The sequence below is a fragment of the Lampris incognitus genome, chromosome 12 (assembly GCF_029633865.1).
Source record: "Lampris incognitus isolate fLamInc1 chromosome 12, fLamInc1.hap2, whole genome shotgun sequence".
Taxonomy (NCBI): domain Eukaryota; kingdom Metazoa; phylum Chordata; class Actinopteri; order Lampriformes; family Lampridae; genus Lampris; species Lampris incognitus.
In genome coordinates this window covers 1275463-1288127 of record NC_079222.1, presented here as the reverse complement: position 1 = coordinate 1288127, position 12665 = coordinate 1275463, and the positions used below count along the sequence as shown (strand labels likewise).

Here is a 12665-nt window from a genome sequence, read left to right as displayed (position 1 = left end):
ATCTGATTTATGATCCGCATATTTGATTTGGTAAAGACTTTACGCCGGATGCCCTTCCTGATGCACCCCCCCCCCCATTTATCCGGGCTTGGGACCGGCACTACTAAATGCACTGGCTTGTGCATCCTCAGTGGCTGGGTTTATTTTTTGGTAAATGTATAGCAAGGCATCTAATTCAATGTATTGTGGGAGTGCAGGAATGAGGAGACGGAGAGATCGAGTCGAGTCAATTCCGTTTACTCGCACACAAAACGACACCGATACAGCACAATCTCTCCTGGCAACCAGCTAACCGCTAGGCTGCTGCCAACATTGCTCCCCTCCGTAAACTCTAAGCAGTGCCTACGTCAGCACTCTGAACGTCTACCTTAAAGGAGCAGCAGCCCCTGGTGAATCTACCCTCAATTGTGTATCAGCACACAGGCCCCCCCAGAATTCACCATCACGAAAAAAATGCAAAAGATTAATGTAACACAAAACTACTCAGTGAAACACAAACAGCCAACAGGTGAACAGTCCTCAGTGAAACAGTCAACATCTCGGGGGGCGGACCAGGCAGCCAAAACGGCTGCGCTGAATGGGTATGGGGGCAGGGGACAGAGCCGGAGCCCGGGCAGGGGCCGAGACTGGGCCAGGGGCCTGAGAAGGGGGGCGTCCACGCCGCGAGGGCAGGGCCAGTTCGACCGGCCCAGGTCCAAATGGGAGGGCTTGAGACGGTCCATCGAGACCCGCTCCGGCTTGCCCCCCATGTCCACCACAAAGTTCTTAGGCCCTGCTTCCAGGATACGGAAGGGCTCGTCGTAGGGGGGCTGCAGGGGGGTACGGTGGCTGTCGTGGCGGATGAAGACGTACCTGGCCGACAGCAGATCCTTGGGGATGTAGGACTGAGGGAGGCAGTGGTGAGATGTAGAGATCGGAGCGAAAGCGTTGGCACTGTCCTGGGCCACAGCCCGATGAGAAGCTGCTGACCAGGGGCCCACAGCGTCTGGGAGAAACTCACCCGGGATACGCAGAGGCTGGCCGTAAACCAGCTCGGCAGACGAGGACTGGAGGACTTCCTTGGGGGCAGAGTGAAGGCCAAGCATGACCCACGGGAGGCGATCGACCCAGTTGCTGTCCGTGACGCTGGCACGAAGAGCGGCCTTCATAGACTGATGAAACAGCTTACAAAGTCCGTTGCCCTGCGGGTTGTACGCTGTGGTGCAGTGGAGCTTCACCCCCAGCCCCTCCGCGACTGCAGTCCAGAGCTCCGACGTGAACTGTGGGACCCTGTCAGAGGTGAGGTCAGCCGGCATGCCAAAATGGGCCATCCAGGACCCGATGAATGCCCGGGCCACCTCAGTAGACGTGGCCGATGACAGGGGAACAACTTCCGGCCACCTGGTGGTCCTGTCCACCATGGTGAGAAGGTGAGTGAACCCGTGGGAGGGGGGCAGGGGGCCCACCAGGTCCACATTCACATGGTCAAAATGCCTCTCGGGCACCAGGAATGGCGCCAAGGGGGCTTTGGTATGACGGTGTACTTTGGAACGCTGGCACGCCACGCAGGAGTCAGCCCAGGCCTTGACGTCCTTCCTGAGGCCGGGCCAGACGAACTTGGCCCCCACCAGCTTAGTGGACTCCTTCACACCCGGGTGGGAAAGGCCATGGATAATGTCAGAAACATGGTGCCGCCAGCTGGTGGACACTATGGGGCGGGGCTGGCCCGTGGAAATGTCGCAGAGGAGCAGGGTGTTGGCGCTGTCAAACACCACATCCTCCAACCGCAGCCCCGTAGCGGCCGTCCGATAGGCCTGGATGTCCGCGTCAGCGGCTTGGTCTGCAGCCATGGCAGCGTAATCGAGTCCCAAGTGAACGGACCCTGCCACCGCCCGGGAGAGGCAGTCAGTGACCAAGTTGTCCTTGCCAGCCACGTGCCGGATGTCCGTGGTAAAATCCGAGATTGCAGAGCTGACACTGTTGGCGCCCAGACCACGGCTCCGAGGTCTTGCATGGCTAATGTCAGCGGCTTGTGGTCGACGAAGGCAGTGAAACGACGGCCTTCAAACAGGAACCTGAAGTGTCGGGAGGCGAGGAAGAGACCCAGGAGCTCCCAGTCGAAGGTGCTGTACTTCCGCTCGTTGTCCTTAAGCTGTTTGCTAAAGAAGGCAAGGGGCTGCCAGGCGCCGCCCACCCACTACTCGCACACCACCCCGACCGCATAGTCAGAGGCATCGGTTGTGAGGGCAATCGGGGCAGTCGGGGACGGGTGCGCCAGCAAAGCGGCATTGGCCAGCGCAGCCTTGGTGTCGTCAAAAGCTTCGTCCATCCATCCCCGGGGACCAGTCTACCTCGCCCTTGGCTTCCTTGCCCCGCAGGGCCTCGTACAAGGGCCACATGCGGTGAGCTGCGTGGGGAATGAACCTGTTATAAAAGTTCACCATGCCCAAGAACTCCTGCAGGGACTTCACAGTGCGGGGGCGTGGAAAACTGGGGACGGCGTCCACTCTGGCAGGAAGCGGGACGGCTCCTTGCGGGGAGATGCGGTGGCCAAGGATGTCGATGGACGACAGGCCAAACTGGCACTTGGCTGGGTTGACTATGAGTCCATGCGCACTGAGCCGCTCGAACAACTGCCGGAGCTGCGTCAGGTGCTCCTCCGCGGATGCGCTGGCCATGAGAATGTCATCCAAGTAAACGAACAAGAACGGCAAATCCCGTAGCACAGAGTCCATCAGCCGCTGGAACGTCTGCGCTGCTGAGACCGAAGGGCATCCGCAGGAACTCAAAAGAGTCCAAATGGCGTGATGACCACAGTCTTGGGCACGTCCTGAGGGTGGACCGGTACCTGGTGGTAGCCCCGCACCAAATCTACTTTGAAAAAGATGGTGGCCCCCGCCAGGTGGGCGGAGAAGTCCTGTATGTGTGGGACGGGGTACCGGTCAGGGGTTGTGGCGTTGTTCAGGCGACAAAAATCGCCGCAGGGGCGCCAACAGCCATCAGCCTTAGAAACCATGTACAGGGGGGAGGAGGCCCACGGGCTGTCCGAGCAGCGCACAATGCCGAGGCGTTCCATGGTGGCAAACTCCTCCCTGGCGATCGCGAGCTTAGTAGAGTCGAGGCGCCAAGCACGTGTGTGGACTGGGGGGCCATCGGTGGCAATACGGTGCTCCACACCGTGCTTGGCCACCGCTGACGAGAACGTGGGTGTAGTGAGGTCAGTGAGCTCTGTTTGACAGGCCAAGCGTCCCTGCACCTCCCAGTGTGCACGGGTATGTAGCGAAAGAGACAGCATCGATCAAGCGAAAGTTCGTAACATCCACCAGCAGCCTGAAGGCGCACAGGAAGTCCGCGCCCAGGAGGGGAACCGACACCGCGGCCATAACGAAGTCCCAGCCGAAACGCCGCCTGCCGAAACACACTTCCACATACCTGGTGCCGTAGGTACGTATGGGCGTGCCGTTCGCGGCATCCATCGGGGGGCCTTGACCGCCGGCCATGGTGTCCGCGGCCGATGCAGGTAGGATGCTCCGCTGAATGCCCAAACCGACCAGCAGCCGCCGGCCAGATGAGGCGTCCTTGATAAATAACAGCCAGCTGTTCTCACCGGCGCTCATAGCTGCTATTGAGCGCCCCCTGGCGTTTCCCTGCTTGGCCCTGGCACCAAACCTGTTGTGGTAATAACACAGCCCGCTGCTGTCACGCTGGCGGCGGGCAGCCACCGCAGCCGCGGTGCCCGCTGCGTCCTCCAGAGGCGGGGGCGAGGTCTGGGACAGTTCATTCATCGCATGAATGAACTGCTGCCGGTTGGCGAGGAAAATCCTGTCCGCTTCCGCACCCAGAGCGTGGTAGTCTTTGGTGGAGGAGAGGGGGGGGGGGAGTTGGCTAGCGCTGTGCGCACAGGCGCTGGGAGCTGCCGTAGAAACATATGGGTGAAAATGAAGGAGGGGTCCGCCGAGCCCAAAACGGCCAACATCTTCTCCAGCAGCTCAGAAGGTTTGCTATCGCCGAGTCCGTTGAGTGACAACAGGCGACCCGCCTTCTCCATCTCCGACAGCTGGAAGAGCTGCCAAAGGAAGCCTTGATGCGCCGTATTTCCCCACAGCCAGGCGGGGCTTCCAGTAGCCCCATAGCTCGGGCCGTCGTCCAGGCATCCAACGCCGCCACCACATGGAAACACCTCGTACCGTTCCACGTTATTCCTCCCAGCTCGAACTGGGCTTCAGTGTGCTGAAACCATGGCCGGGCAGGGACGGTGCTGCCAAACCTCGGGCTACTTCACCGTCGCTGCTGAGATGCTAGCGCTAACATGAGCCGTACCGTTAGCATCACTCGGCGCCGGAGCGGTGTCGTCATCGCTTTGGGTCGACATGTTCATTGTCAACGTGCAGGGTCACCGATGTGGGAGTGCAGGAATGAGGAGACGGAGAGATCGAGTCGAGTCAATTCCGTTTACTCGCCGCACAAAACAACACCGATACATCTCAATCTCTCCTGGCAACCAGCTAACCGCTAGGCTGCTGCAAACATGGCTCCCCTCCGGAAACTCTAAGCAGTGCGTACATCAGCACTCTGAACGTCTGCCTTAAAGGAGCAGCAGCCCCTGCTGAATCTACGCTCAATTGTGTATCACCACAATTTTGGTTATTATGAGAAAAAGAGCAAAGGTATGCCAGATACAGCCATAAAACAACTTTTGTACTACTCAGAATACTTGTTTCTATCAGACACAGTCACTTGTTTTCTCACTTTTTGCTTCTGGCATTATTACATGTGTATAGGTAATTGGGTGCCATACTTCTACTATTGCTACTACTACGACTACTACCACCACTATTAGTACTACTATTACTACTACTACTTTCGGCTGCTCCTGTTAGGGGTCACCACAGCAGATCATCCGTTTCCATGTCTTCCTGTCCTCTTCATCTTCCTCTGTCACACCAGCCACGTGCATGTCCTCCCTCACCACATCCATAAACATCCTCTTTGGCCTTCCTCTTCTCCTCTTCCCTGGCAGCTCCATATTCAGCATCCTTCTCCCAATATACCCAGCATCTCTCCTCCACACATGTCCAAACCATCTCAATCTTGCCACTCCTGCTTTGTCTCCAAACTGTCCAACCTGAGCTTTCCCTCTAATATACGCATTCCTAATCCTGTCCTTCTTCGTCACTCCCAATGAAAATCTTAGCATCTTCAACTCTGCCAACTCCAGCTCCCCCTCCTGTCTTTTCATCAGTGCCACTGTCTCCAAACCATATAACATAGCTGGTCTCACTACCATCTTGTAAACCTTCCCTTTAACTCTTGCTGGTATCCTTCTGTCGCAAATCACTCTTGACACTCTTCTCCACCAACTCCACTCTCTTCTTCAGTTGACAGTTGTCCCCAAGTATTTAAACTCATACGCCTCCATCACTTCTACTCCTTGCATCCTCACCATTCCACTGTCCTCCCTCTTATTCATGCATAGGTATTCCATCTTGTGCCGACTGACTTTCATTCCTCTTCTCTCCAGTGCATACCTCCACATCTCCAGGCTCACCTCAACCCAACCTTCCCCTTACTCTCTCTACAGATCACAATGTCATCCGCAAACATAGTCCATGGAGACTCCTGCCTGATCTCGTCCGTCAACCTGTCCATCACTACTGAAAACAAGAAAAGGCTCAGATCCGATCCTTGATGTAATCCCACCTCCACCTTGAACCCATCTGTCATTCCAACTGCACATCTCACCATTGTCACACTTCCCTCATATGTATCCTGCACCACTCCTACATACTTCTCTGCAACTCCTGACTTCATCATACAATACCACACCTCCTCCATCAGCGCCCTGTGATATGCCTTCTCTACTTCCACAAAGACACAATGTAACTCCTTCTGGCCTTCTCCATCACCATTCTCAAAGCAAACATCACATCTGTAGTGCTCTTTCGTGGCATGAAACCCATACTGCTGCTCGCTGATCATCACCTCTCCTCTTAACCTAGCTTCTATTACTCTTTCCCATATCTTCATGCTGTGGCTGATCAACTTTATACCTCTGTAGTTGCTACATTTCTGCACATCGCCCTTATTCTTGAAAATCGGTACCAGTATGCTTCTTCTCCACTCCTCAGGCACCCACTCACTTTCCAAGATTGTGTTAAACAATCTAGTTAAACAACCCATTGCCATCTCTCCTAAACATCTGCATGCCTCCACAGGTATGTCATCAGGACCAACTGCCTTTCCACTGTTAATCCTCTTCATAGATTCCCTGATTTCCTCCTTGCTAATCCACTGCAGTTCCTGACTATCCCCACATCATCCAACCTTATCTCTCTCTCATTTTCTTCATTCATCAGCCTCTCAAAGTACTCCTTCCACCTTCTCAACATACTCTCCTCGCTTGTCAGCACATTTCCATCTCTATCCTTGATCGCCCTAACCTGCTGCACATCGTTCCTAGCTTGGTCCCTCTGTCTAGTCAATCAGTACAAGTCTTTTTCTCCTTCCTTAGTGTCTAACCTCTCATCCAACTCACCATATGTCTTTTCCTTTGCTTTTGCCACCTCTCTCTTTGCTTTACACTGCATCTCCTTGTACTCCTGTCTACTTTCTTCATCGCTCTGACTATTCCACTTCTTTGCCAACCTCTTTCTCTGTATACTTTGCTATACTTCCTCATTCCACCACCACTCAGGTAATAGTTCTCCTGATTTCCTAAGTTAAATGCATTTATTGTAAGTCGCTTTGGATAAAAGCGTCAGCTAAATGACTGTAAGGTAATGTAACGTAATTTGCAGATCTTTAAGAGACTGACATGCCCTTTCTGAACACATTTTTTAACATTGGGAGTTTGAATCATAACCGAAAATAGGTGTGGTTTTATGAATTCAAAGCTATTGGCTACTGTCCTCCTGCGTGGGTGGGGCTCGGTACTGCTCGTCACTTGTTATTTACAAAAAATGTCGGATAGCGAGAGCGAGTGGGAGATCCTCTGCGAGGATTACAGTTTTGAGGAGGAGGATTCGGTGATATAAATAACTGTTAGATAGATAGATGATAGATATTTAGATAAATAGATAGATGGAAAGATAGATAGATAGATAGATAGATAGATAGATAGATAGATAGATAGATAGATAGATAGATAGCAATACGTCGTAGCAAGATCAATAATAAAGTCTCAGCAAAATAGTACAAACTCGAGCCAAGTAGCTAGCAGGAGGGGGTGAAAGAACGGCTTCTCCGTGGTTTTATAGCATCTCACTACGGACACATATGCAAATTGACTAGTGTCTATGTATCCACCAGCACAATTTGTCATTGGACACCATCTACAGTCAATCACAGATGTCTCTCAAGTGGCCGCAGACGCGCTGTTTTGGCCACTGCATTTCTTCTTGGTCACATTCCAACTTGGAACATAGCCTATCAATAGGAATTTTCAGATTTTGATGTCAGTATCACCATTATCATTACAGTAGTCAAGCAGAGAATAGATAGAAACATGTACAACTTTTTGCAGATTGGCAATCGATAAAAATGACCTAATTTTGGACATTACCTTGAGCTGGAGAAAGAATGACTGAACATGTTTGATTTGATTATCAAAACTGAGGTTAGCATTGAATATTACCCCAAGATTCATAGCAGCCTGATTAAGACTACCTGACAAACCACTAAGATTAGTACCAAAAGGGCTGATGGAATATGCGGGACCAAACAGAATGACCTCAGACATCATCATTGAATTTAAGAAGATTTTTGGCATCCAGGATTTAATGTCAGAGAGGCAAGTTGTGAGATTTGCTAGAGCGCTATGATCTGACGATTTTAGTGGCATGTATAACTAAGTGTCGTCAGCATAAAAATGGTAAAACACATTGGGATTTTGAATGACCTGGCCAACGGGTAGCATGTATATAGAAAACAGAAGGGGGCCAAGAACTGAGCCTTGAGGGACCCCATAACTCAACTGAGCCATCGAGGAAGTAGAGTTACCCAGAACAACAGAGAAAGTTCGTTGGTGTGGAAAGAGTGTAATAAGCTAAGAGCTGAGCCCTTGATGCCAACCCAAGTCTCTAAGCGATGTAAGAGGATGCTGTTATCGACTGTGTCAAAGGCAGCAGTTAAGTCTTTTTTTTTTTGTTGTTGTTGGTCAGAACACATGTGCAATTTTTGGGGATCATTTAGTCAGTGTTCAGGTTGGCCCCACCAGTCTGGCACCCCATGTTAGCCTATCACCTTCAGACCCCTTGCACCACCACCTGGTGATAAAACCAACAGGGGGGAAGAAGAGGTCATGACTGGGTATTGCATAAAAAAAACAAAAAACAAAAACAAGCGTCCGCGGTGGCGTAGCGGTCTAAGCATCGGCTTGGTGTCGATGCAGTTGCCCACTGGGGACTGGGGTTCGCGCCCCGGTCTCGTCAGATCCAACTATGGCCGGACTCGATGAAGCAGCAATCATTGGCAACGCTGTCTTCGGGAGGGGGGCGGAGTCGGCTTGTGTTCGTCATGTGAATGCGTCTCTGTGTGTGTCGGAAAAACAGTGGTTCGGCTTGGATTCGCCTTGTCACGAAAGTAGGGAGGCGTCTCCTTCGAGACTGCCGGCCGGAGAGATGCAGTTGGCGAACGCATGCAATACGAGGGTGGGTGTTTGAATTAAAATAGGGATCAATTGGCCACTAAATTGGGAGAAAAAAGGAAAAATCAGAAATACATTTTAAGGAAAAAAACAAAAACAAAAAACAAAATAAAAGCAAAGAATAAATAAATAAATAAACAGGGCAAATATATTCTAAGGCTGACAGTACAAAAAAACCCCAGACATAATTTACATACAAGTGATACTACAACTATGTTTATGCATGCGCCAACCACTGGGCAGTCTTCACAGAGGCAAATATGTGTCTGAACAATGCAGTTAGCATTAGGAATAATGCTTTGAACTATGCAGTTAAACATTTGGAATGACTCAAAAGAAAAAGAATGTAGTTTTAAAGTCCTCAGATGCAACTGTTGAGCCTTGGGGTGCTTTATTACCGTCACCTTCACTGGTCCAGTTTTTTTTTTCAAAAATGACTGAAGCCATGCCAATGAGTTGGTTGTGTAGGCTTTGTGCCTGAGTGTGTATGGGAATGTGGTGTGTGGTTTTGCATGGAGCTGAAGTCGTTGTTGGGCATTTGGTCGAGGAAGGAAAAGGAGTAGTCTGTTTAGAAGCATTTACAGTGGACGATGGAGGGGCCAGACTCATCGTACTACTGTTTGCTGATCCACATCTGCTGGAAGGTGGACAGAGAGGTCAGGATAGAGCAGGGGTCAGGAACCTTTTTGACTGGGAGAGCCATAAAAGCCAAATATTTCTAAATATATTTCATTGACAGCCATATAGTATTTTTAACGTATAATAAATTAAATATGTCTTACTTTTAATGCGACTTCTGGTGCTGCATGGTTTTGCTGATGGCCTTGTAGTCTGGTTCATACGTGGTGAGGTTGAGCTTCATGCAGGCGTTGAGGCTTCCATCAGTTAAACGTGAACGTAGGTTGGTCTTAATGTTCCTCATATGCGAGAATGACTGCTCACATGCATATGTAGAGCCAAACATGGTCAATACAGCAATACTCACACGCTGCATTGTGTGGTATGTCACAGGAAGCTCGTTCCAAGTTTTAAGAATCAGCTGGTCTTCAGGTTGAAGATTTTTCATTTCTGTCCACTTGTGTTCCCTCGCCAGCTCTGCTTGCTGTCGCGCAAGACTTTCCAACTCTCCGTTAAGTGACTTGAACTTACTCATCCACATGTCTGATGCCTTCAGGTCAGCAACTTCCAGCTCAAAGTCTCCGATAGAGACCCCGGGGATGCATGTCAGGTCGATTTTGTCCACTGCACACTCATGTGGATGAGTGATGAACTTGAAAAGACCAGTGCGCGCACGAAATTCTCCAAAACGTGCTTTGAATGACTGCAGGAGATTGGACGTAAAGCCAGCTAGCTGCTGGAGATCCAGATGTTGAGTGGAGTCACTTGCTAAGCATGCATCTCTAAATTGTTGCAGTCTTTCAAAGTGCAGAAGACGACCTGTTTCAATGTCCCTGAGAAAGACTTCCAGCTTGCTTTCAAATGCAAACACTGCTTGTTGAAGGGATGAGATTGTATTTCCAATACCTTGCATTTTCACATTGAGCTGGTTCAGATGGCCAGTTATGTCCACGAGATAGTGAAACTGCAGGAGCCAGTCAGTGTTGTCTAGCTCAGGATGCTTGATGCCTTTCATTTCAAGAAAAGTCCGGATTTCACTCAGGCAAGCTGCAAAATGGCTGAGCACCTTCCCCCTTGACAACCAACGCACGTTGCTGTGTAAAAGCAGACCGGGATAATGATTCCCAACTTCTTCTAACAGAGCTTTAAACTGGCGATCATTTAAAGCTCGGGCAACAATAAAGTTGACCACTCGAACGACCAGCGACATCACTCACCAAGCTCCTGGCCACACGTCTGAGCGCAAAGCGCCTCCTGGTGCAGGATGCAATGAAAACTTAGGATGGCTCTCTTTTCATGTTCACGGAGAAGCGCTACAAATCCTTTGTTCTTCCCCAACATACAGGGTGCACCATCAGTACAGACAGAAATAAGTTTATCCATCGGTAGTTTTTTTTCTTTAGCAAACTCCATGAAAGACGTGAATAAATCCTCTCCTCTTGTTGTCCCTTTCATTGGCAAAACAGCCAAGCTTTCCTCACGCAGTGTGTCACCTGCAGCATACCTGGCAATGATACTGCACTGAGATAGATGGCTAACGTCTGTTGACTCATCTAACGCGAGAGAAAAGTATGTCCCGGCGTTTATGTCCTTAATTTGTGTTTCCTCGACTTGATTTGCCATCATGATGCTACGATCGTGCACAGTTCTTGCTGACAGGGGCATGTCTTTTATTCGTTTGATTATCTTGTCTTTATTTGGGAAGTCATCAAGCAGTTCATTGGCCACATCAAGCATGAATGTTTTGGCATACTCGCCATCTGTGAATGACTTTCCATTCCTTACTATTGCCAAAGCACCCGCAAAGCTAGCGGAATTCCCGTCCCCTTGCTTGGTCCACACACGTAGTTGCTGCTGACTCGTCTGCACTCTCCGCTGTAGCTCCTCGCATGCCCTTTTCCTGCTGCTGGCCCCCGCTGGAGATTTCCGTCCAAATGAAGCATGGTGCGGATCGAAGTGCCGCTTTATATTTGACCGTTTCATCGATGCAATGTTATCATTGCATATTAGACATACCACAGATCCTGCTCTCTCCACAAATGCAGATTCCTCTGTGCACGCAGCCTGGAATGCACGGTAATCATCGTCTTTTTTTCTTTTCGCCATCTTTTCCGTTACAAGGGTTGAAGCGGATAAACTAGTTGGCTATCTGATAAAATTGATTTCTTCACCAATACAATGACCCGGACATGCTCGCGAGCCATTGGTTCCACGGGTGACCCGTGACCCGTGAAATTTATCTTCAAAACTAATTTCTGTTTGCTTTAAAATGACACAGTATTATTAAGAAATATCACAAGTATTTTAAAATCAGTTCCAAACTGATTTTTTTTTACATTTTTTTTTTCAACTCAAAATTGTCTGGGAGCCATATGCTGTCACCGGAAGAGCCATATATGGCTCGCGAGCCATAGGTTCCCGACCGCTGGGATAGAGCCTCCAATCCAGAAAGAGTATTTAAACTCAGATGGGACAATAATCTTGATCTTCATGGTGGATGGGGCCAGGGATGTGTTGTCTTTCTACATCCTGTTGGCAATGCCGGGGTACATGGAGGTACCTCCAGACAGCACGGTGGTGTCATACAGGTCCTTATGGATGTCAACATTGCCCTTCATGATGCTGTTGTAAGGTGGTCTCATGGGTTCTGCAGGACTCCATACCAAGGAAGGATGACTGGATTAGGCCCTGTGGGAAACGGAATCTCTCACTGCCAGTGGTGATGACCTGTCCATCAGGCAGCTCGTAGCTCTTCTCCAGAGAAGAAGAAGAGGCAGCAGTGCTCATCTCCTGCTCGTAAGTCCAGAGTGACATAGCACAGCTTCTCCTTGATGTTACACACTCCCTCTCGGCTGTGGTGATAAAGTAGCCACGCTCTGTCAGGATCTTTATGAGGTAGTCTGTGACGTCACGGCTGGCCAAGTCCAGATGCAGGATGGCGTGGAATAGGGTGTAGTTCTCATAGATGGGCGCTGTGTGGGTCACACCATCACCGGATTCCATGACGATGCCACTGGCACGACCAGAGGCGTACAGGGACAGCACAGCCTGGATGGCAACATACATGGCTGGGGTGAAGGTCTCAAACATGATCTGGGTCATCTTCTTCCTATTGGCTTTGGGGTTGAGGGGGGCCTCTGTGAGCAGGACAGGGTGCTCCACAGGGGCAACTCTCAGCTCATTGTAGAAGGTGTGATGCCAGATCTTCTCCATGTCATTTCAGTTGGTGACATACCGTGCTCAATGGGGTTCTTCAGGGTCAAGATAACCCTTTTGCTCTGGCCTCATCACCAACATAGCAGCCCTTCTGGCCCCTTAGGCGCCTAGTAAACATTTACTATCAGTTCAACCAAAGATGAAAAAAAACAAACAAACTAGGGACCCTGTCCAAGACAAGGGAGTTTTAGTGTTCCACAAGTTGTTT

At 50.3% G+C, this 12665-nt stretch overlaps 1 protein-coding gene and 1 pseudogene across 3 annotated transcripts in view; one reads left to right on the top strand and one right to left on the bottom strand.

Moving 5' to 3' along the window:
- snx30 (sorting nexin family member 30) overlaps positions 1-12665 on the top strand; it is an 86861-nt gene that overhangs the window by 1237 nt on the left and 72959 nt on the right. The gene's annotated exons all lie outside the window — the stretch shown is intronic.
- Positions 9192-12469, bottom strand: LOC130121467 (actin, cytoplasmic 1-like; annotated as a pseudogene).